At 43.9% G+C, this 23,879-nt stretch overlaps 1 pseudogene; it reads left to right on the top strand.

Moving 5' to 3' along the window:
- Positions 1 to 761: 761 nt before the first annotated feature.
- Positions 762 to 23,361, top strand: LOC124851931 (annotated as a pseudogene).
- Positions 23,362 to 23,879: the final 518 nt, after the last annotated feature.

The raw sequence follows: 23,879 nt of genomic DNA, 5'->3' as shown, positions 1-23,879 counted from the left end.
ACTTCTTTTAAATCACTTCTTAAAACCCATTTTTATAGACTTGTTTTATGTGATGTTGTCTTTTTACTGCTTTTATGGATTCAAGTTTTTATTTACTTTTCTTGTTTTGCTGTCAAAGCACTTTGTATACTCTGTTTTTAAAAGTACTATTTCGATAAAGTTTATTATTATTATTATTTATTCAGGTTGGATCACTGCAGTCTGTCAGAGATCAGCTGTTCTTCTCTGGCTTCAGCTCTGAGGTCAAACCCTCTCATCTGATAGAACTGGATCTGAGTAACAACGACCTGCAGGACTCAGCAGTGAAGGAGCTGTGTGGTTTTCTACAGAGTCCAATCTGTCGACTGGAGACTCTGAGGTCAGTTCACTGACTGACTTTTGTAAGTCTCATATCTATAATACAGCATTTATACCCAATTGATCTCATTTAATTCTAATTTAACATAATTCCTCTTCATACATAACTTGAATCCATTCATTAATTAATCTGTGACATTTTAAATATTCAGCTACTTGTTAAAACACATCTGAGTTTAGTTCTGGATTTCCTAAACTGATCTGCAGGACAGAGACCGGGTCCAAATAATTTATTTTTACTAAATCAGGACTCGTTTTTAGTCAACATGTCTGATTTTATATTTATCTTCCATGTTATGAGTCTGTGTGACATGAATATTTGCGTGTTATTTTCACACATGAACTCAGTTTAATTTACAGTTAAGTTGTATTCTTTATTCAGGTTGAAGAGCTGCAGACTGTCAGAGATCAGCTGTTCTTCTCTGGCTTCAGCTCTGAGGTCAAACCCCTCTCATCTAAGAGAACTGGATCTGACTAACAACAAGCTGCAGGACTCAGGAGTGAAGGAGCTGTGTGGTTTCTACAGAGTCCAACCTGTCGACTGGAGACTCTGAGGTCAGTTCACTGACTGACTTTTATGATCTCATATCTATAATACAGCATTTATACCCAATTGATCTAATTTAATTCTAATTTAACATAATTCCTCTTCATACATAACTTGAATCCATTCATTAATTAATCTGTGACATTTTAAATATTCAGCTACTTGTTAAAACACATCTGAGTTTAGTTCTGGATTTCCTAAACTGATCTGCAGGACAGAGACCGGGTCCAAATAATAAATTTTTACTGAATCAGGACTCGTTTTTAGTTCAACATGTCTGATTTCATATTTATCTTCCATGTTATGAGTCTGTGTGACATGAATATTTGCGTGTTATTTTCACACATGAACTCAGTTTAATTTACAGTTAAGTTGTATTCTTTATTCAGGTTGAAGAGCTGCAGACTGTCAGAGATCAGCTGTTCTTCTCTGGCTTCAGCTCTGAGGTCAAACCCTCTCATCTGAGAAAACTGGATCTGACTGAAAACAAGCTGAAGGACTCAGGAGTGAAGGAGCTGTGTGGTTTTCTACAGAGTCCAACCTGTCGACTGGATACTCTGAGGTCAGTTCACTGACTGACTTTTGTAGATCTCATGTCTATAATACAGCATTTATACCCAATTGATCTCATTTAATTCTAATTTAACATAATTCCTCTTCATACATAACTTGAATCCATTCATTAATGAATGTGTGACATTTAAATATTCAGCTACTTGTTAAAACACATCTGAGTTTAGTTCTGGATTTCCTAAACTGATCTGGGCAGGACCAGAGATCGGGTCCAAATAATACATTTTTCTGAATCAGGACTCGTTTTTAGTCCAACATGTCTGATTTCATATTTATCTTCCATGTTATGAGTCTGTGCTCACATGAATATTTGTGTGTTATTTTCACACATGAGGTCAGTTTAATTTACAGTTAAGTTGTATTCTTTATTCAGGTTGAAGAGCTGCAGACTGTCAGAGATCAGCTGTTCTTCTCTGGCTTCAGCTCTGAGGTCAAACCCTCTCTCATCTGAGAAAACTGGATCTGAGCTACAACAACCTGCAGGACTCAGGAGTGAAGGAGCTGTGTGGTTTTCTACAGAGTCCAACCTGTCGACTGGAGACTCTGAGGTCAGACATCATGTTTTATTGTTAAAGGTTCAGTGTGTAGAATTTAGTGACATCTAGTGGTGAAGTGTCATGTTGCAGCTAAACCTTCCCCTTCCAAACATGCAAGAGAACCTGTGGAAGCTTCAGTTGTCACAGAAACTCAAAAGGTTTAGTTTGTCCAGTCTGGGCTACTGTAAAAAACATGGCTGTCTCTGTAGAGAGGACCCGCTCCTGATGTAAATATAAAGTATGTAAATATAATGTAGTTAAATATAAATGTCTCATTTTAGGGTAAAGAAAACAACAATTAGTTTCCAACCAGTTCAGAACGCAGCAGCTTCTCACTGGTATTAAACGGCAACATCACATCTCCCTGATCCTCGCTTCTCTCCATTGGCTCCCTGTCCGTTTTAGAATTGATTTTAAGATTTTACTGATCACTTTTAAAGCATCTGGCCCCAAACTACATCACATAATTATTGAGCCCGTATGTTCCTGCACGCAGCCTTAGATCCTCAGGTGGATCCTGCTGTTCCAAAGTCCAGGTTGAAAACTAAACCCGTGTTGCTTTTACCATCAGGGCCCTCGGCTTTGGAACGGCCCCTGAGGAGATAAGGCAGAGTCAGTGACTTCTTTTCAATCACTTCTTAAAACCCATTTTTATAGACTTGCTTTTATGTGATGTTGTGTTTTTACTGTGCTTTTATCATTTTCACCTTTTATTTACTTGTTCATTTATCTCTATTGTCATTTTACTGCTTTTATGGGTTCAAGTTTTTATTTACTTTTCTTGTTTTGCTGTCAAAGCACTTTGTAATCTCTGTTTTTAAAAAGTACTATATCAATAAAGTTTTACTATTGATCTCATTTAATTCTAATTTAACATAATTCATACATAACTTGAATCCATTCATTAATTAATCTGTGACAATTTAAATATTCAGCTACTTGTTAAAACACTGAGTTTAGTTCTGGATTTCCTAAACTGATCTGCAGGACAGAGACCGGGTCCAAATAATATATTTTTACTGAATCAGGACTCGTTTTTAGTCCAACATGTCTGATTTCATATTTATCTTCCATGTTATGAGTCTGTGCTCACATGAATATTTGTGTGTTATTTTCACACATGAACTCAGTTTAATTTACAGTTAAGTTTTATCCTTTATTCAGGTTGTGGAGCTGCAGACTGTCAGAGATCAGCTGTTCTTCTCTGGCTTCAGCTCTGAGGTCAAACCCCTCTCATCTGAGAGAACTGGATCTGAGGTACAACAACCTGCAGGACTCAGGAGTGAAGAAGCTGCTTCGTCTAAAGAAGAGTCCAACCTGTCGACTGGAGACTGTGAGGTCAGTAGATGGTTGGAGTCAGTCCACGCTGCTTTCATCAGTATTTTACTAAACACAGTCAGTATCACAGTTCAGATCCAGGGTCTGTGCTGCCAAGCAGGATTTGTGGTTATCAGGTTAACTTCAGGTTTAGTTTTTCAGTCCTACAAAGCTCGTCCACTTCTTAACGAGGTAAATCACCATGGAAACTTATGATGAGCGGCTAAACTGCTCCAGGTTAAGTTGGAGATCAACCTCGTATAAAGCTCCGCCCACTGACCACAGTGACTCTACACTGTTGTGGTGCACACTCTCCTTAAAGGGAAGGATAAGGAAGTTTAAATCAACGTCTGGTTGGTTCAGTTGATCTCTAACTCACCCAGAACATCTCAATCTCTCCAGACTCATCCTGTCACCAAAACACCAGATGCACTCAGTCAGTTTCCTGAAGATAGGTCCATGTGTTTCTATTGAGGAGTGATGTCAGAGGTTTCCACCACAGTGTGTGTCCTCTGAAACAGTGTGTGTCCTCAGAGTCAGTGTGTGTCCTCAGAGACAGTGAGACAGTGTGTGTCCTCAGAGTCAGTGTGTGTCCTCAGAGTCAGTGAGACAGTGTGTGTCCTCAGAGTCAGTGTGTGTTCTCAGAGACAGTGAGTGTCCTCAGAGTCAGTGTGTGTCCTCAGAGACAGTGAGACAGTGTGTGACCTCAGAGACAGTGTGTGTCCTCAGAGACAGTGTGTCCTCAGAGACAGTGATACAGTGTGTGACCTCAGAGACAGTGTGTGTCCTCAGAGTCAGTGTGTGTCCTCAGATACAGTGTGTGTCCTCAGAGACAGTGTCTGTCCTCAGAGACAGTGTGTGTCCTCAGAGTCAGTGTGTGTCCTCAGAGACAGTGGGTGTCCTCAGAGACAGTGAGACAGTGTGTGTCCTCAGTCAGTGAGTCAGTGTATGTCCTCAGAGACAGTGAGACAGTGTGTGTCCTCAGAGTCAGTGAGACAGTGTGTGTCCTCAGAGACAGTGAGACAGTGTGTGTCCTCAGAGACAGTGTCTGTCCTCAGAGACAGTGTGTGTCCTCAGAGACAGTGATACAGTGTGTGACCTCAGAGACAGTGTGTGTCCTCAGAGTCAGTGTGTGTCCTCAGATACAGTGTGTGTCCTCAGAGACAGTGTCTGTCCTCAGAGACAGTGTGTGTCCTCAGAGTCAGTTTGTGTCCTCAGAGACAGTGGGTGTCCTCAGAGACAGTGAGACAGTGTGTGTCCTCAGAGTCAGTGAGTCAGTGTATGTCCTCAGAGACAGTGAGACAGTGTGTGTCCTCAGAGTCAGTGAGACAGTGTGTGTCCTCAGAGACAGTGAGACAGTGTGTGTCCTCAGAGACAGTGTCTGTCCTCAGAGACAGTGTGTGTCTTCAGAGTCAGTGTGTGTCCTCAGAGACAGTGGGTGTCCTCAGAGACAGTGAGTCAGTGTGTGTCCTCAGAGACAGTGAGACAGTGTGTGTCCTCAGAGACAGTGTGTGTCCTCAGAGACAGTGAGACAGTGTGTGTCCTCAGAGACAGTGAGACACTGTGTGTCACATCCTGGGATTCAAACGTTTCTCATCAAGAATCTTCTTCTCTTCCACTCGTCTTGTTAGTAAACAACAGATTCAGATCTCGTGGCCTCGAGTTATTTATCTCGTTCACACACGTTATTATATCGTGGTCACGTAATATATTTTTACCAAATGCCACCAGGGGGCGCTGTAACTTACACATTGACACAATCACAGATGTTTTACCAGCTGTTCTTCCTGCATTTAGCAGCTGTGACTGAGTTTCTTTTATTCTGGATCATGTGTTTGTTCTCCTCTGATTTTTATTATAGAACAGTTTGATCCTCGTTGTGAAATATGAGGCTCTGCTGTCAGTCAAACTGTCCATGTCTGTGATTGGTCATACGCAGTAAACCCCGCCCCTTTTATGTGCACGTGCTCACACAGTGAAACATGTCTTCACCTGTAACAGCAGTAAATCCACCTCTCAGGTGTCCACTCTGCACTTTGACATGCAGAGGAAACACACTTAGCTCTTAGCGTGTTCATTCCAACACGTGAACATGAAGCAGAGAGGAAGCTGCTCCACCTCTGAACAGGACTGAAGTCCCTGCTGCTCTTTCTACTGGATGTGCTGCATCACTGACTCACAGCTGATGAAGTGAGTCTCTGGAAACACTGATGTCTTCTTCTCTCAACAGATGGTGGTGATCTTAGTGAAGGTGAGTGTGAAGAGGACAGTGTGTGTGGACGGAGGCTGAGCTGTGTCCTGAGGATCCAGAGGCTGAAGCAGCAGCAGCTTGTGTGTAGAGCGGCTCTGACTGGGCCTTGTTGCTGGGAGGCAGAGTGGAGACAGAGCTCCAGAGGAATCAGAGGAGGTGAGCTGCTCTGAGATCAGCTGTCACACAGTGTCCAGTCCACCATCCTCCCTGTGTGTTCCTGTGGATGTGACACAGCATCATCAGTGGATCTGCTGCTGCTCTGTCCTTTGACTCAGTGTCTGCAGACACACTCACGCTCCTCCACCTCCTCCACTCTTTTATTCACTCACATATTCTGAACACAAACACACTCAGCAGATTATTTCTGTTCACGACGACATGACTGCAGATCAACACTTTTCTAAATCTGTTTTGAGTGAATGTGGAGAACATGCAGACTCCACACAGGAAGAGCCCATCTGAACCGGGATTCAAACCAGGAACCTTCTTGCTGTGAGGCGACAGTGCCAACCACCGCGCAGCCCCAAAGTCTTGCCCCTCGCTACCGATTGTGTTTATTCACATGAAGAATGTGTTTATTGAAATGACACAACACCAACAGAATATATAAACCCTCTGTAAAGAGTCACATATAGTGTATTTAACTTTGTCTTTGTTATTTTCCACCTTTGTCCCTCAGTATGTCTCCATGTGTGTATAACCACATTCTGTGTATCTGTTTATGATCTTAAAGTTCCTGGATTCACGTCACAAATTGATTTAGTTCCACACAAAGTTAAACACATTTAAATCACTTTGAGTTTAAAATCAGAGTTTTGTCTTTGACACAAAAGATCAAAACTCTGGACTTAAAAATGGGACGTTTTCATTTCTGCATCAGGTGCAGAGCGGTGGTTGCTTTTCTACTTTTTGACCCACAGGTGGCGCTGTAGTATAACAGCAGAACATCCCAGTCAAAGCCTTTATATTCAGTCTATGAGTCAAACACATGGATCATTTCCTCTGTGACAAACCAGATGTAACGAGAAGAAAAACATCTCAGAGAGAAAAGTTCTGTTTCTACTTGTCTCTGCTTTAATGCTCAATAAACATCCTTCCACCGACTTCACTGGAATCATGACTCTGGTTTTCTTTCATCTTACAAACAAACAGGTGGAAACATCACCTCCTTGCTGCAGGTACATGAACAAAATCACCAGTTTGACATAATGGAAACAACCAGAAGAAAAATGAATGTCATATTTACAGTATGAAGAAGAGTCGATGAAGAGCAGAGCATTTTAAGTCTCTGAGGAAATGTTCATAAATATTTCACCATATTTAATAGAAAACTGACCCAAGGATGTTTTATGTAAACGTAGATGAAGATTCTTCGTTTGTGATAACATATAAAATATATTTTATATAAACTTGCTATTGATATAAACATATTGTGTGTGCATCCACAGCCTGACACATCTCATGTGTTTCTGCCATAGAGCTCCATCCGCCGCTGGAAATAGTCCCCAACAAATGCACTGTTTCCTCCTGTGGCCAACTGTTTCAAGGAAGCTCCACTCCACAGGACAACGTGCTTGGTTTCACGTTATAACGTGATACAGATCTTCCCATTCTAGAAGTCAAGAAAACTGTGATTCATACAATTTAGATCAAAACACACTAGTGGAAACATCACTAGTTATTTATATTTAATTCAAAAGATGGATCCTTTCACTGAGTCTTACACACCTGGAGCTTTAAATGGTCTGTGAGCAACTCTCATATCTACTGTAAAGAGAGAGGAGGAGCCTGAGAACAGGGAAGTGTCCAGACTCCACATTTCACTGGGATGAGCAGGAGGAAGAAAAGTGAGCGGAGTGAGTTTGAACACAACTTTATGAAGGTTTTACTGTCACACTGCACCCCCACACCAACCCCGTACGTCCATTGGGTGATACAGGCCCAGGGCCTGACAGGGTTCGGTTTTGCCCGTTCCACACTAGAGGTGTGGAAAGGTCTCGATTCTTAGATGCATCCGCGATGTGGACTCTGCATCGATGAAGGGCTGAACTCAATGACTCGTGTTTTCCAATGCGTTCACAGTGTCAGAGGTTTCCACCGCAGAATAATTCTAACACCGCTGCTTCAGGACAGGCGAACATTAAAGGTCGGTCTGTGTCGAGTCTCTGTCGAGTCTGTCTCCTCCTCTGACCTGCGCTCCAACACTTAAGAAACACGGATCACAAGTTATCCAAGGACACGGACAGGACTGAGGTTGAATGCATCATGAACTGTCACGTGACGACACCACATGTTTGGTTTGGGCATGTGACTCGGACGAGGGGCGTCGACAACACTGACATCCCAACAGCACAGCTGAGCTAGGGGACACCTGTAGGGCTCACACACACACACACACACACACACACACACACACACACACACACACACACACACACACACACACACACACACACACACACACACGAGTCACGTGGTTTCCAGTAACTGCAGAAAATGACCAGTGAAAGTGGAAGTGTTGAAGTCTTTGTTTTAACTGCCAACAGCGAGCGAAGACGGAGGAAACGTGAAGTCTGAGGCTGGTGAGTGTTCAGCAACATTCATATTATTCATTCATATTTTTACTGTCACTGACTCTGAGTCAGTTTTACTCGTGGACTTTGAGAGAAGAAGATTCGGATGAACTTCTGTCAGTCAATCAACAGTTTGACTCAAAGCTTTGTGATCGGCCAGAGTCAACATTAAACCTACAACTGTCTCAGGTTACCGTGACAACAGGGACACAGTGTAGGAGGGTTGACTCTATTTTCTTGCAGAAACACTGAGTTTATGTACCTGGTTCATTGTGTGTGCCAGGCTCACAGTGTTTTCCTCTCAGACTGAAGATGAGTGATTATGAGGAGGAAGAGGAGGACAGAGCAGAGTCTCAGGGTCCAGCTGTGTGTCTCTGAAGAGTGACCAGGTCCATGGGTCATCATAAAGCTTCAGTAATGAACCTGGACCCTCACACACAAAGTAAGAGACCTGCACTACAAACATACTTGAACCTCAAGCTGAATCCTCAGAGAATGAACCAGTGAATGATGTGTTCTGAATAGCTTTGTATGTTTGTGTTTGCAGAATTAGGACACAGACTGAGAGCAAGTCTCAGGGTTATGCTGTGTCTCTGAAGAAGTGACTGGTCCATGCATCAGCCTCTAACCTTCAGTAATGAACCTGGACCCTCCACAGAGTAAGAGACTGTTTCACTGTGACCTGCTCTGAAGGATTTAGTTTCCTCTAGTGTTTCGTGAGACACAGCTTCGTGAGACAGTGACTAATCTCTCAGAATCCTCAAGAAAGCAAGACCTCCACCAAGAACCAACACGCTCCTTATGAAACCACTTTGAAATTCACTAGAGACTCATTTTTATTTGGATCTGCAAATTCCACACATAAAGTAGCTTACATCAGTCCTCTGAACATGTGACAACCTGTGACTGTGACATGTGACTTATCAGGAAATGTCTTCACAGGGAGAGGAAGAGGTCATGTTTCTGAGGAGAGCAGTCGTCATAACATTGCTTCATGTCAGGGCGTCCTGAAAGATCCAGTCTCCACCATCTGTGGACACTGGTTCTGCAGACAGTGCATCACCTCATACTGGGACCAGTCTGGTTCTTCAGGAGACTCCTCCTGTCCCCAGTGTGGACAAAGATCCAGAACAGGAGCTGGAGCTCAGACAGCCGGTCAGAGCAGCCACTGTACATGTGTCTGCTGATGTCTTCACTTCTGACATCAGCACATGTTGTTTATTTTGTTCCTTCATACAGCATCAGCATTTAACATCGTTATAAAAGCACAAAGTTAAAAAGCTTTTTTATTTTCTGTATTTTTCTGTATCTGGTAAACAATCATCAGATTCTCAGGTCCTCTGTCTCTGACATTGTTTCTTGTCTTTCAGCAGATGCGTGGTCTGCAGGAGGTTTAGATGAACATAAGCTCAGTCTGAGGAGGAGATGTGAACATGTGACTGAAGGAACTGATGAAACAGGAAGTAGAACCCTCCTCAACAGGATCTACTGAGCTCTACATCACAGAGGGACAAGTGAAGAGGTTAATACTCAACATGAGGTGGGAGCAGCAGGAGCGGCTTCCAAGATGAAGAGCCTCCCACGACCTCCCATCAGGAGTACTTGACATCTTTAAAGCCTTAACTGACCAGCAGAGCAGCATCAGAGTCGTCCTGACCAACGCGAGCGTCGCTGGCGTTGGAAAAACCTTCTCGGTGCAGAAGTTCACTCTGGACTGGGCAGAGGTTTAAGCCAAGATGTGGGTCTGCTGACCGTGCTTTCGTTCAGGAGCTGAACCTGGTGAACCAGCAGCACAGTCTTCTCACGCTGCTCCGTGTTTCCATCCCAGCGTTACAGAAATCACGGCAGAGGCTCGCTGTCTGTAAACCTTTATTCATATTTTGGCCCGGCCTGGATGAAAGCAGACTTTCTCTGGACTTCAACCACAAGAAAGGATTGTGTCTGATGTCACACAGAGGTCATCAGTCAACGTGCTGCGGCGAAAAACCTCATCCAGGGAATCTCACTTCCTCGTCTCGTCTGGATAACCTCCAGACCTGCGGTAATCAGATCCCTCCTGCACGTGTTGACAGGGTCACAGAGTACGAGGCTTCACGGACGCCCAGAAGGAGGAGTACTTCAGAGGAGATTCAGTGATGAAGAGCTGTGCAGCAGAATCATCTCACACATCAAAGTCCAGGAGCCTCCACATCATGTGTCAAATCCCAGTCTTCTGCTGGATCAGTGCTACAGTTCTGGAGCACATGTTGACCACACAGACCAGGAGAGCTACCCAAGACCCTGACTGACCTGTACTCACTTCCTGCTGGTTCAGACCAAGAGGAAGAACAACAGAATGACGGTGAGGGACATGAGGCGACTCCACAGCAGCTGACGGAGGCTGGCAGGGCGTTCTTCTGAAGCTGGGGGGGCTGGCACTTAAACATCTGGAGGAAGGAAACATCATGTTCTGCAAGAAGACCTGGAGCGGTGTGGTCTTAATGTCCCAGAGGCCTCAGTCTGTACTCAGGAGTTTGTACTGAGATCTTCAGAAGAGGTGTGTGATCTTCCAGGAAATCCCAGTCTACTGCTGTTCATCTGAGCGTTCAGGAGTTTCTGGCTGCAGTCTACACTGTTCCACTGTTACACCAAGAGGAACACAGAAGAACTCAACCACTTCTTGGGAACATGGAAACACAGGCAGTACCTCCTCCCTGGATGACCTCTGAAGAGAACCATGGAGAAATCCCTCACCAGTACAAATGGTCATCTGGACCTGTTTGTTCGCTTCCTTCACGGCCTTAGTCTGGAGTCCAACCCAGAGAGTCTTAGGAGGCCTGCTGGGTGGGACAGAGAGCAATCCAGAGATCATCCAGAGAGTCATCAACAACCTGAAGGAAGATGCAGAGTGGTGACATTTCTCTATTAGAAGCATCAACATCTTCCACTGTCTGACTGAGATGAAGCGACCACTCAGTTCATCGGCAGATGCAACAGTTCCTGGCCGTCAAAAGAACAGATCAAGGAGACTCTCTGAAGATCCACTGCTCAGCTCTGGCCTACATGCTGCAGATGTCAGAGGAGGTTCTGGATGAGTTGGACCTGGAGAAGTTCAACACATCAGACCAGGGTCTATGGAGACTGATCCCAGCTGTGAGGAACTGCAGGAAAGGCTCTGTGAGTCCAGACATGATCAACACATGTTCAATCAGTGTAGATGAGTCGTTCTTCAAATACCTCAGTGTTAAATACTTCTCATTGTTTGAGGCAGCATGGTGTAAGTGTCATTTTCATTGGTGCAGCTTTTCTGTGAGGAGGAGGTTCTCTGGTGTCTGCAGGAGTTTTCTCTAGGTTCTCAGCTTCCTCCACAAACCCAAAGACATGTAGATCGGAGTTAGGTTGATTGGAGACTGAGATTCAGTGTCAGAGATTGGCTCAGGCCCTGAGACCGCTCAAGGATAAGTGGCTACTGGCTGGAGTGAGTGTGTGTGTGTGTGTGTGCGTGTGTGTGTGTGTGTGTGTGTGTGTGTGTGTGTGTGTGTGTGTGTGTGTGTGTGTGTGTGTGTGTGTGTGTGTGTGTGTGTGTGTGTGAGTTTATACGTATGGATACACAAATATATGTATACATTTGGTTTGTATTTATACATTCTCATTTATTCTCCCATTTACATATAAGGCAACTAAGTCAGATGTGGAGAGTGAAATCCGTGATCACTGTGCTGGAGTTTGAACACTTGATATCTCAGTCGACTATAGACACTTTATTAGGCATCTGTTTTAATTACTTGTTAACACAAATAGCTAATCAGCCAATCACACGGCAGCAACTCTCATTGCATTTAGGCATCTAGACGTGGTGAAAGGCGACATGCTGAAGTTCAAACCAAGCATCCAGAATGGGGAAGAAAGGGATTTAAGTGACTTTGAACGTGGCATGGTTGTTGGTGCCTGGTCTGAGTATTTCAAAAACTGCTGATCTACTGGGATTTTCCTGCATACAACCATCTCTAAGCCGTCTCTAGGATGAGAATCACTGACTGTTCCTTTAAACTGAAAAGCAGAACTGGAAATACTCGTTTATTCTTCTTTCTGGTCAAACTAAATTACCACCCCCTGCGTTTGTCGCCACCCAGCCAGTGCAGTGTCAGGCGTCCCTCAGGTTCCTGACATGTTGCATTCACAATAATATGAGAGTCACTGTAACCTTTGACCTTGACCACTGAAATCTAATCCAGTTTATCTTTGAGTCCAACTGGTCAAAATGTGAAAATCCCCCTAAAGACTTGAGACATCATGTTCAAGAGGCCAGAAACATGTTCTGTGACCTTGACCTTTGACCTTTGACCACCTGAATCTAATAAGTTCCTCTGTCAGTCTAAATGAACGCTTGTACCAAATCTGAGGATTCTCTGGAGTTTTAACATGTTCATGAGGCAAAAAGGATTTACCAGGGTGAGGGTCACATGATCCATTTTGTATGAATGTTGTGTTTTCTGTTTATTCTAACAGATATTTTCTTCAATCACAGACTCGGTGGTTGTCTGACTCTCAGAGACTCACTGTGAAGTTGTGGCCTCAGCTCTGAAGTCAGACCCCTCACATCTGAGAGAACTGGATCTGAGTGAAAACTACCTGCAAGTTGGGAGTGAAGCTGCTGTGTTCTGGACTGGAGAATCCAAACTGTCAACTGGAGACTCTGAGGTCCTTAAATCCTTCTTCACTTTTCAACTTTCTTTCTTATTCGGTCATTATTTATTTAAATTGTCTCAGTTCTGCTCTGCTCACTGTCCCTCAGTCATCTGTATCATCACCCAGTCTGTCAGTCACGTCCACCTCATCAGCCCAACTCCATTCACACTAGACGAAAAGCCGAATTTCGTCACTGCAACGCCTGCAAACTTCGCCTAATTCCTGGCAGTTAGTGCCCGATTACAGGAGGCGAATTCACGTTCGCCCGTGACACAAGCGGGCAGAAACAAACCCCGGTATAGCAGTGGTGGGGCTGGGGAGGCGTTCGCCGTGGGTCGCGGAGTGAAGGTGTTATCTAGTGCATATGAATCGCAATGAAATCGCCTGTGAGAACTTATCTCCTTCACCATTGGATAAGAACCACAGACCTTTGAAACAAAAAGTCACTTGTGATTGGCTGGTAGATCTGCTGCTATTGGTCACCCTGGGTCATTATAATACACACGTGAGTAAACCCCTCCCACACAATATTAATAATATAATAATTAATATATAGTTATTATTACTAATAATTTATATTAATATATATTATATATATTATTAATTAATATTTATTATTAATTATTAGTAAGCCTTTACCAAAAGCACTGCAGCTACTGAAGACTATACATTCATTCATGTGATGCTTGATGTTATACGTTAAACATATTGTAGAGGGAAAAAATATGAACAAGGTATATGTTGAGTCAAAGCTTTACATACAGCACAAATAATGTAAAAACACAACTGGCCTAGCCAGTGAAAAACTAATCATGTGAAGCTTGAAATGTCTCTTTGCCAAATGTGCAGTGACTGCCTTGTTGTGTGTGTGTGTGTGGGGGGGGCTCAGGCTGTGAAAACACAATGATGAATGGATCAGATAAAGTAAACCTGGAGAATGTATTTTATTTCATCTTCCCCTTGCTCCTTCATGGCGAGTAAGGCAGTTTCTATAAAATACAACAGAAAGTCACGTTCATGAAAAAACTTAACTTAACAAACTCTTAAGTTTAAGCAGTTAAAGTACATATTTTTAAACATGCATAGATTCTGCTCAAGCACTCGATGCTCTCTTCTTCTTTTTAGCAACTTTCGCTAATCCCACAGTTGTTAACAGCTATTCAGATCTAAGAGTTGGCTTAGCAGTTAGCAATGGCTTCTCTCTGTAGCTCTTACCATAATTTTGGGATTGTGCGCGTCTTCTCCGCCTCGACTCGTCCACACTGGGCCAGCGGCTTTGCTCAGCGCACTCCTCCTCTCCTCCAGAGCAGTGTTGTGTCCGACTTCAGCAGTTTTCTACACCGAAAACAGAGTCACTTTCGTCGGACCACGCCAAAACACGAGCCGCTAGTTTCTTGTCCTGCGGGGAGACCAGGCATTTCTTCCCACGAGGCTGTGATTGGGCCAGACCCTCTACGCGTTGGCGTTAGCAGTGGCGTAGCATGAAGCTGAGTGTAGCGTTTTCAGAGTAAAACTACAAAAGACCTTTTCACTTTTGAAGCAGTGGTTTTAAATTGTACTTCTCATCCTCATACCCTCATGGTTAAATGCACTTATTGTAAATCGCTTTGGATAAAAGTGTTGGAGTGTTTTAATGGAATACTGAGAAAGTTTAATAACAACAACAGGACGTGGAAGTTCAGAATTATGAGGCAATTTCAGCAGAGTCAGCAGCAACAAGTACGCCATGGACATGTGAATATGGTGCTGAGTTTGCCAGTATTTTGGGAGGACAAATATTTGGGACTTTGATAGCGATGACACAGCAGTTTATGTGAAGCACAGTGTTTTGGTGTCAGCAGAAAGACTTCTCTTAGAAAACTGTACAGTGGTGCCACTCTCTCCATTCCAACATATTATATGGATGAGCTTGACAGGCAAATGTTGAAGAATAAATTGCACTGTTTAAAATTTTTGAATTGAACTTTGCTCATGGTATACAGTAACAATTCATTGTAGTACACTTACTTATGTAAGGAAATCTATATAAGCTACAATTTCAAGATTTATATTTATTTTAAGCCAGATATTTTAGTTGGTACCTTGGTACCTTTTAGAAAAGGTGTTACCTCAGCTTCCCACTGAGTGAAATATGATTTGCATTTGTAAAGGCTCACAGCATTGTAGTTTACATGTGAAAGTCTCCCCTAGGCCTAGGAGAAGGGGGGGGTCACCTGCCAACATTCTCAGGCTTGTAAAACTGCCAGAAACTGGAACCCCGCGTCAATTCCCGGCAGTTGTCTGTGCTGCCTGCAGATTCCTGTGAACAGCCGTTAACCGGAAATTTGCAGTGACACTAACTGACACAAATTCTTCTTTTCATGCAATGTCACCTGCACTCACCTGCTCCTGATCACTAAGAAGGTGTCAGTAAATAACATGTGGACTGAGGCCGAGCACTCGTCCTCCTCAGGTTTTCAAAATAAGACACATTCTTATTGAAACACGTTGCACAGTTGATAAGTATAGAAACAAACAGGAAGTGACTGTCAGGAGCCATCCCTACTTTAAACAGTGTTTAATTACACAAACCTGCTCAGTGACCAAACACACAGAAGAAAGGTGATGAATGAAACAATGGTCCAACATGTCCTGATCTGATGTTTATCTTCAGGTCATAGACTGGACACTGAGGTCAGCATGTTGAGGAGTCTGTGTTGACATGATGGTCCCCAACAACAGGGAGGACACATTCAAATATTCATATTTATTTATCAGGTTGAAGGACTGCAGACTGTCAGAGATCAGCTGTTCTTCTCTGGCTTCAGCTCTGAGGTCAAACTCCCTCTCATCTAAAGAGAACTGGATCTGGTGACCAGCACGACCCACCAGAACTCAGCAGTGAAGAGCTGTGTGGTTTCTACAGAGTCAACCTGTCGACTGGAGACTCTGAGGTCAGTTCACTGACTGACTTTGTAGATCTCATATCTATAATACAGCATTTATACCCAATTGATCTTATTTAATTCTAATTTAACATAATTCCTCTTCATACATAGCAGTCCTTCCATTAATTAATCTGTGACATTTTAAATATTCAGCTACTTGTTAAAACCACGTAAGGTTTAGTTCTGGATTTCCTAAACTGATCTGCAGGACAGAAATAGGTCCGACATTATTTTTACTGAATCAGGACTCGTTTTAATCCAGCATGTCTGATTTCAAATTTATCTTCCATGTTATGAGTCTGTGCTGACATGAATATTTGTATGTTATTTTCACATGAACTCAGTTTAATTTACAGTTAAGTTTATTCTTTGTTCAGGTTGGATCACTGAAGCTGTGTGGTTTTCTACAGAGTCAACCTGTGACTGGAGACTGTGAGGGTCAGTAGATGGTTGGAGTCGGTCACGCTGCTTTCATCAGTATTTTACTAAGCACAGTCAGTATCACAGATCCAGGGTCTGTGCTACCAAGCAAGGATTTGTGGTTATCAGGTTAACTTCAGGTTTAGTTTTTCAGTCCTCAGACCTCGTCCACTTCTGCGAGAGTAAATCACAAAAGAAAATAACTTCTGATGAGCGGCTAACCTGCTCCAGGTTAAGTTGGAGATCAACCCGTGCTCAGCTCCGCCCACTGACCACAGTGACTCTCCACTGTTGTGTGGTGCACACTCTCCTTAAGACGGATAAGGAAGTTTAAATCAACATCTGGTTAGTTCAGTTTATCTCTAACTCACCCAAGAACATCTCAATCTCTCAGACTCATCCTGTCACCGAAACACAGATGCCTCAGTCAGCTTCCTGAAGATAGATTATGTGTTTCTATTGAGTAGTGATGTCAGAGGTGTCCACCACAGTGTGTGTCCTCCAGAGTCAGTGTGTGTCCTCAAGTCAGTGAGACAGTGTGTGTCCTCAGAGTCAGTGTGTGTCCCTCAGAGACAGTGAGACAGTGTGTCTGTCATTAAAATAATTATACAGAGGCCACATCCTGGGATTCAAGCGTTTCTGTCAAATCTTCTTCTCTTCCACTGTCTTGTTAGTAAACAACAGATTCAGATCTCGTGGCCCGAGTTATTTATCTCGTTCACCTGCGTTATTATATATTAGTCACGTAATATATTTACACCAAATGCCAGGGCGCTGTAACTTACACATTGACACAATCCCAGATGTTTTACCAGCTGTTCTTCCTGCATTTAGCAGCTGTAACCACGAGTTTCTTTTATTCTGGATCATGTGTTTGTTCTCCTCTGATTTTATTATAGAACAGTTTGATCCTGGTTGTGAAATATGACGCTCTGCTGTCAGAATTGAAACTGTCCCATGTCTGTGATTGGTCATACACAGTAAACCCCGCCCCTTTGTATTCTGCTTGTCCTCACTGGCAAAATACCGCTTCACCTGTAACAGCAGTAAATCCACCTCTCAGGTGTCCACTCTGCACTTTGACATGCAGGGAAACACATAGCTCTTCGCGTGTTCATTCCAACACGTGAACATGAAGCAGAGAAGCTGCTCCCTCTGAACAGGACTGAAGTCCCTGCTGCTCTTTCTACTGGATGCTGCATCACTGACTCACAGCTGATGAAGTGAGTCTGCGACCCCCAGTATCTTCTTCTCAACAGATGGGAGTGATCTTTTTTGAAGGTGAGTGTGAAGAGGACAGTGTGTGAGACGGGGCTGAGCTGTGTCTGAGGATCCAGAGGCTGAAGCAGCAGCAGCTTGTGTGTAGAAGCGGCTCTGACTGGGCCTTGTTGCTGGGGAGGCAGAGTGGAGACAGAGCTCCAGAGGAATCAGAGGAGAGGTGAGCTGCTCTGGGAATGCTGTCACACAGTGTCCCAGTCCACCATCCTCCCTGTGTGTTCCTGTGGATGTGACACAGCATCATCAGTGGATCTGCTGCTCTGTCCTTTGACTCAGTGTCTGCAGACACACTCACGCTCCTCCACCTCCTCCACTCTTTTATTCACTCACATATTCTGAACACAAACAAACTCAGCAGATTATTTCTGTTCACGACGACATGACTGCAGATCAACACTTTTCTAAATCTGTTTTGAGTGAATTTGCAGCATCTTTTTCGAACTCTTCCCTCCGTTCACGATCTTTACCGCTCGTCCTCTTGGAGGCCAGCAGGGGGAGCTGGAGCCGATCCCAGCTGACATTGGGTGGGGAGGTGGGCATCTCGAATGGGTCTGATCGATCACAGGGCACGACAAACAACCATTCACACTCACACATTGCACACCTACGCTCGATGTAAGTCTCCAATTTACAACCCTAAGTCTTGCATGTGTTCGTGAGATGAAGCCGGAGCACCTGGAGAAAACACTGGGAGAACATGCAGACTCCACACAGGAAGAGCCCATGAACCGGGATTCAAACCAGGAACCTTCTGGCTGTGAGGGGACAGTGCCAACCACCGCGCAGCCCAAAGTCTTGCCCCTCGCGACCGATTGTGTTTATTCACATGAAGAATGTGTTTATTGAAATGACACAACACCAACAGAGAATATATAAACCCTCTGTAAAGAGTCACACTGCAGTGTATTTAACTTTGTCTTTACTATTTTCCACCTTTGTCCCTCCAGTATGTCTCCATGTGTGTATAACCACATTCTGTGTCTCTTTATGATCTTAAGTTCCTGGATTCCACGTCACAAATTGATTTAGTTCCACAAAGTTAAACACATTTAAATCACTTTGAGTTTAAAATCTGAGTTTTGTCTTTGACACAAAGATCAAAACTCTGGACTTAAAAATGGGGCGTTTTCATTTCTGCATCAGGTGCAAGCGGTGGTTGCTCTGCTTTTTGACCCACAGTTGGCGATGTAGTATATAACAGCAGAACATCCCGGTCAAAGCAACTTTATATTCAATCTATGAGTCAAACACATGGATCATTTCCTCTGTGACAAACCAGATGCTTGAGAAGAAAAACATCTCAGAGAGAAAAGTTCTGTTTCTACTTGTCTCTGCTTTAATGCTCAATAAACATCCTTCCGACTTCACTGGAATCATGACTCTAGTTTTCTTTCATCTTACAAACAAACGATTGGAAACATCACCTCTTGCTGCAGGTACATGAACAACATCACCAGTTTGACATAATGGAAACAACCAGAAGAAAATGAATGTCATATTTACAGAATGAAGAAGAGTGGAGTGAAGCAGAGCATTTTTAAGTCTCTGAGGAAACTTTCATAAATATTTTACCATATTTAATAGAAAACTGACCCAAGGACGTTTTATACAAACATAGATGAAGATTCTTCGTTTGTCCAGTTTGTGAATTGTTGCTAAAATAATTTCTAAAACAATGATGTAAATCTGTTTGTATGTTCTCGACCACCAACTCAGAACAACCACAAGGGGGAGACTGTAGCAGGCCTCTGGGAACAGCAGCATGCTGAAATAGTCGATGGGAGGTTCACAGCAGAGACAAGTGACTGAGAGATGATGTCCTAGAAGACAGTGGACATTTTGGGCTGTTGTGTTGAACAGTTTGTGTTATTTTGTGGAACCTTGTCTCAACATGATGATTTCACTGAGTTTATTTCCAAGCCCGTCTCAGTTCTTTTGTGACTTCAGGATAAGAAATGTTTGACAGAGTCAGTTCCTGACAGGCTCAGAAGTTCTCACTGCATGGAGAGGGTGTCATGTGACTTTGTTATGATCATCAACACCTGTGTCTCAGTGTAACATGTGACTGTGACGCCATGTTCATGGGTCACGCTGCTCTAACATCTGTCCAAAAGATGTTGAAGCTGTGAGTCCACTTCCTCTGCACCAGAGTGAGACCATCATCTCTGCATGGAGCTGTGCACGAGGCTGTTGTCATGGTGACACAGACGAAACACAAAGTGTGAAGGACACGTCGTCCAAATGATCCGTTCAAATGCCACCAATCATATTTATGGGATATACTTTATACTTATGAAGAAAAGTTTGTGCTCGTAATCAAATTCTACATATTCTAAATATTATATATCAAGCAGTTTTGTTGTCTCAATATTTTTTTTTGCAGTAAGTCTCAAACCGGACGTCACAAAGTTAGATTATGACGACACAAGGTTGTGAAGAAAATCTGAAAATGAATGAATTATCTTCAGTCTTGATTTGAGTCAGTTTTAAATGTACGAGACCTGTATAATAACCTTTGTTCCTGCAGTCTGCTTCAGTGTTGTCGTCTCACGACCAGCGAACTAGAAATCATGGCGTCATTTGTGCGTCCTCAGCCTGCACCGACAGCTCCGGCGCTCCCCGTGCTCACGGCGAGGTGTGGAAGGCCTCGAAGGACGCCTGCTGCATGTACCGCTGCGACAACGACTCCATCGTCCCCGTGGAGTACGACTGCTCCAACGTGGCGGCGCCCGTGTGCCGCAGAGCAGGGGAGGTGATCATCGGCCTGGCCGACGACACCAGCTGCTGCCCACAGAGAGTCTGCGGTGAGGCGGCAAGTTTGAAATGTTCAAACTGAAGAAGTTGGTGTAGAATTAGAAAATCCAATGTTGAAGATGTGATTTGTGGCTCTGCAGTTTGTAACCAGAGCCTGTGTGACCTGCTCCCTCCTGAGTGTAAGTACGGGGAGAAGCTGGTTTCGTACTACAGGCAGGACTCCTGCTGTCCGCACTACGTCTGTGGTGAGTTTTTATTTTGAGTGTTTTCATTCTGTTTATAGTTTAGACTTAGTTCAGAGTTAGTTTCAGCTTCTCATTGGTTCAGAGTTAGTTGCAGCTTCTCATTGGTGTCGATCTCCTCATTTAACTCTCAGTGAGAAGGTGAAGAAGAGTGTTTCCCAACACGTGGATCTGGTGGATGAATTAGTTTCTGTGTGTTGCAGAGTGTGACCCTGATCTCTGTGAGTCGGACGTTCCCACCTGCAGAGAGGACCAGACCCTGATCGCCACCAGAGCCGACGGCAGCTGCTGTCTGGCCCACATCTGCAGTCAGTTCACACACACGTCACATCAGCTCCTGTGTTTACGTCCAGTCGTCAGCAGGTTCATTCAAAGTGTGTGTTTCCTGCAGTGTGTTCCTCCTCCTGTCCGGAGACGCCTCCTCTCTGTTGGGACGGGGAGGTGCTGACGGTCGACGGGAACGTCACCGACCGCTGCTGCCCCGCCTACCAGTGTGGTCAGAGCACGCACACACACACACACACACACACACACACACACACACACACACACACACACACACACACACACACACACACACACACACACACACACACACACACACACACCTTCTAACATTAACACAATAGTAACCTCCTCTCCTCTTCCTCCCATGTCATTATTATTTCTCCCTCATGGTAATATATAGGATTCAGTGGTGCCATGTATATTTACTTTAAGTGCAGTACTTGCACAAAGTTGTGATTCTTGTACAAGTATGTTCTTTTCATGCTTCTTTCTTCTTCTCCATTTTAAAAGGAAAATATAAACATTTTGTCGGTGTCTCTGTAATTTCTTGTTTTTCTCAGATACAGTTTTATGCAGAAGTTTTGACACGTTAATCGTGTGTGTGTGTGTGTGTGTGTGTGTGTGTGTGTGTGTGTGTGTGTGTGTGTGTGTGTGTGTGTGTGTGTGTGCAGTGTGTGAGCCCTACAGGTGTCCTCAGCTCAGTTGTGCTGTTGGGATGTCGGTGTTGTCGACGTCCGGTCCGAGTCGCTGCTGCCCAAACCAAACATGTGGTACGTCACGTGACAGTTCATGATGCATTCAGGTCCCAAACCTCCGTCTGCAACTCGTAGCTTGTTCACCTTAGCTTGGTTTTTAAATCAGCGTCAGAGTCGGGTCCTTTTTTTCATAGAAAAGACTGAAATCAGGTTTATATCAGGTCACAGATTTAATTCATGATGATGCAGAAACTTTTGTTGTTTGTCGACTAAACATCTGAAACATGAAGCTGAAGTGTGGAGATGTCGATCCTGTTTGTTTTCTGCTTCCAGAATGTTCCTGTGAGAAAATCGCTTCCCCAAAATGTGGCCTGGTACGTCCTGACTTTTATAATTCAGTTCGTCTCTTCGCACATATTTTACAGAGTGTATCTACACATGTATAGAACTCTGAGTTTAACATGTGTATTCTGCCTTTTTGTTGATTTTCATGTTTGAACCTGAATAAAGAAAATCTGTCACAAGCTTCTTTTCTTAGTTTCAGAAAAGTTGACATTTTGAAGAAACCACAACATAAAACCTGAATGAATAAATGTACCAGTGAATTATATAAGTTGTGTAAAGTCTTTAATGTTGTGTTCTAAGCTCTTTGTCCTCGTGCTCTGCAGGGAGAGGCCGCTCAGCTGGACCGGGCCTTCCTGTCCGACCCACAGAACCAGTGCTCCTGCAAAAGATACAAGTGTGGTGAGAAATGATTCAAGATTTAGAAACAACATGAGCAACAAAAAGGTTATTTCTGCCAGTTTCCATTAGAAAGTGCATCTACTGCCGCTCTGTCCACCGTGACCTCTGACCTCTACCTCTGTGTGTGGTTAGTGCGCGAGGCGGTGTGTGTGTTTGGCGAGCGGGGGGTGCTGCGGCCGGGCCAGACTCTGGTGGAGCACGGGGACGACGGCCTGTGTCACAGCCGGCAGTGCAGCCGCAGCCTCGACCCGGCGAGCGGCTTCCACCTGCTCCGCACCTCCAGCATCAACTGCTCCACCCACTGCCAGCCGGTGAGACCCCCCCCCCCCTCTGCAGAGACCCTCAAGCCTCTTCTGGTTCTGTTATTTCACTCAGAGGACTCATCTGAAATGTTTGCATGTGTTTCAGAATCAGATCTACGTCCCTCCCAAAGACCAGTCGACATGTTGTGGTGCTTGTAAGAACATTTCTTGCCTCTATGAACATGAGAACGGGACGGTGGCGCTCTATAAGGTAGGAAGTCCTTTTCAAAGGAGTTTCAAACTTTATTTTGTAGTTACTAAAGGTGATTATATATTTGATGTCAAGTTTTCAGAAACTTGTTATCGATGATGTGTGTGTGTGTTTTCAGCCGGGGAAATCCTGGGTGTGGAACTGTGTGAAGTTCGACTGCACAGACACTTTGTCCGGACCCACACTCATCTCCTACTCCTTCAGCTGCCCCCCCTTCAACGAGACCGAGTGCATGAAGGTCAGACACACACACACACACACACACACACACACACACACACACACACACACACACACACACACACACACACACACTCATGCTTTCCTCCCGACCAGAGTCTCACATTTTATTGAGTTGAGTCTTAAACATGACTCAGGACTTTTAAATCAATATTTTCTTAGTTTTCAAACTAATAAACATCAAATTACATTTTTCAATGTTTGGTGTTTGTTCCTGTTTCGTAATTGTTTTGCTGAAACTTGATATAGATGATATACAAACATCGTAACTGCTGAAAAAGTGAATTGATTTATAGATTTTTCTAATCCTTAGAATAGATGATATTTTCCATCAGGGTCTTTTTTAACATAGTTTTCCCTTATGTCTGATCCCAGATCGGTGGAACAGTCGTAAGTTACATGGACGGATGCTGCAGAACATGTGAGTATCTGACGTGAGCGTAGCGGCAGTGTTGTAGTTTAGTGTAGAGCTGTAGCTGCAGCTGACACTGAAGAGCGCCCTCACCTGCCGCTCAACATGTTTCCGACATGTTTGCCCTTCAGTTTGTCCGTTTCAGTCCAAAACCTGTATTCAGATCAGAGAAGCACCTTTTTCAAAGTGCCACACGAGTGAAGCAGCTCTCACTGAAAGGCATCTGATGACATACAAGTGGGTTTGTGGTTTGTGTGCTGCAGCTTACCAACATGTACCAATCCCACCAGGTACTGACTCCCTCTGTTCCTTTCCCGTTAGCCCTGACTCCCACAGTTAACACAAACTGTGAACGAGGTACCACAACAACAAGGCCAATCCGTGCCATTGTTGAAATTCAACAATGTACTCCTCCAAAGATAATAACAAGGATGAATCCCCCAGTGGGACTGCAACCCTCCTCCAGAACAGTCCTCTCAGCTGTTGCCTCATTTCAGGTCAAATTAAAATCAGGTTTTGTCGTATGATTCATTCTCCTCGCGTC

This window comes from Hippoglossus stenolepis, chromosome 1 (genome assembly GCF_022539355.2).
Source record: "Hippoglossus stenolepis isolate QCI-W04-F060 chromosome 1, HSTE1.2, whole genome shotgun sequence".
In the NCBI taxonomy this organism is placed as follows: Eukaryota; Metazoa; Chordata; class Actinopteri; order Pleuronectiformes; family Pleuronectidae; genus Hippoglossus; species Hippoglossus stenolepis.
The sequence above is the reverse complement of the archived record's forward strand: the minus strand, read 5'-3'. Positions and strand labels throughout refer to the sequence as shown.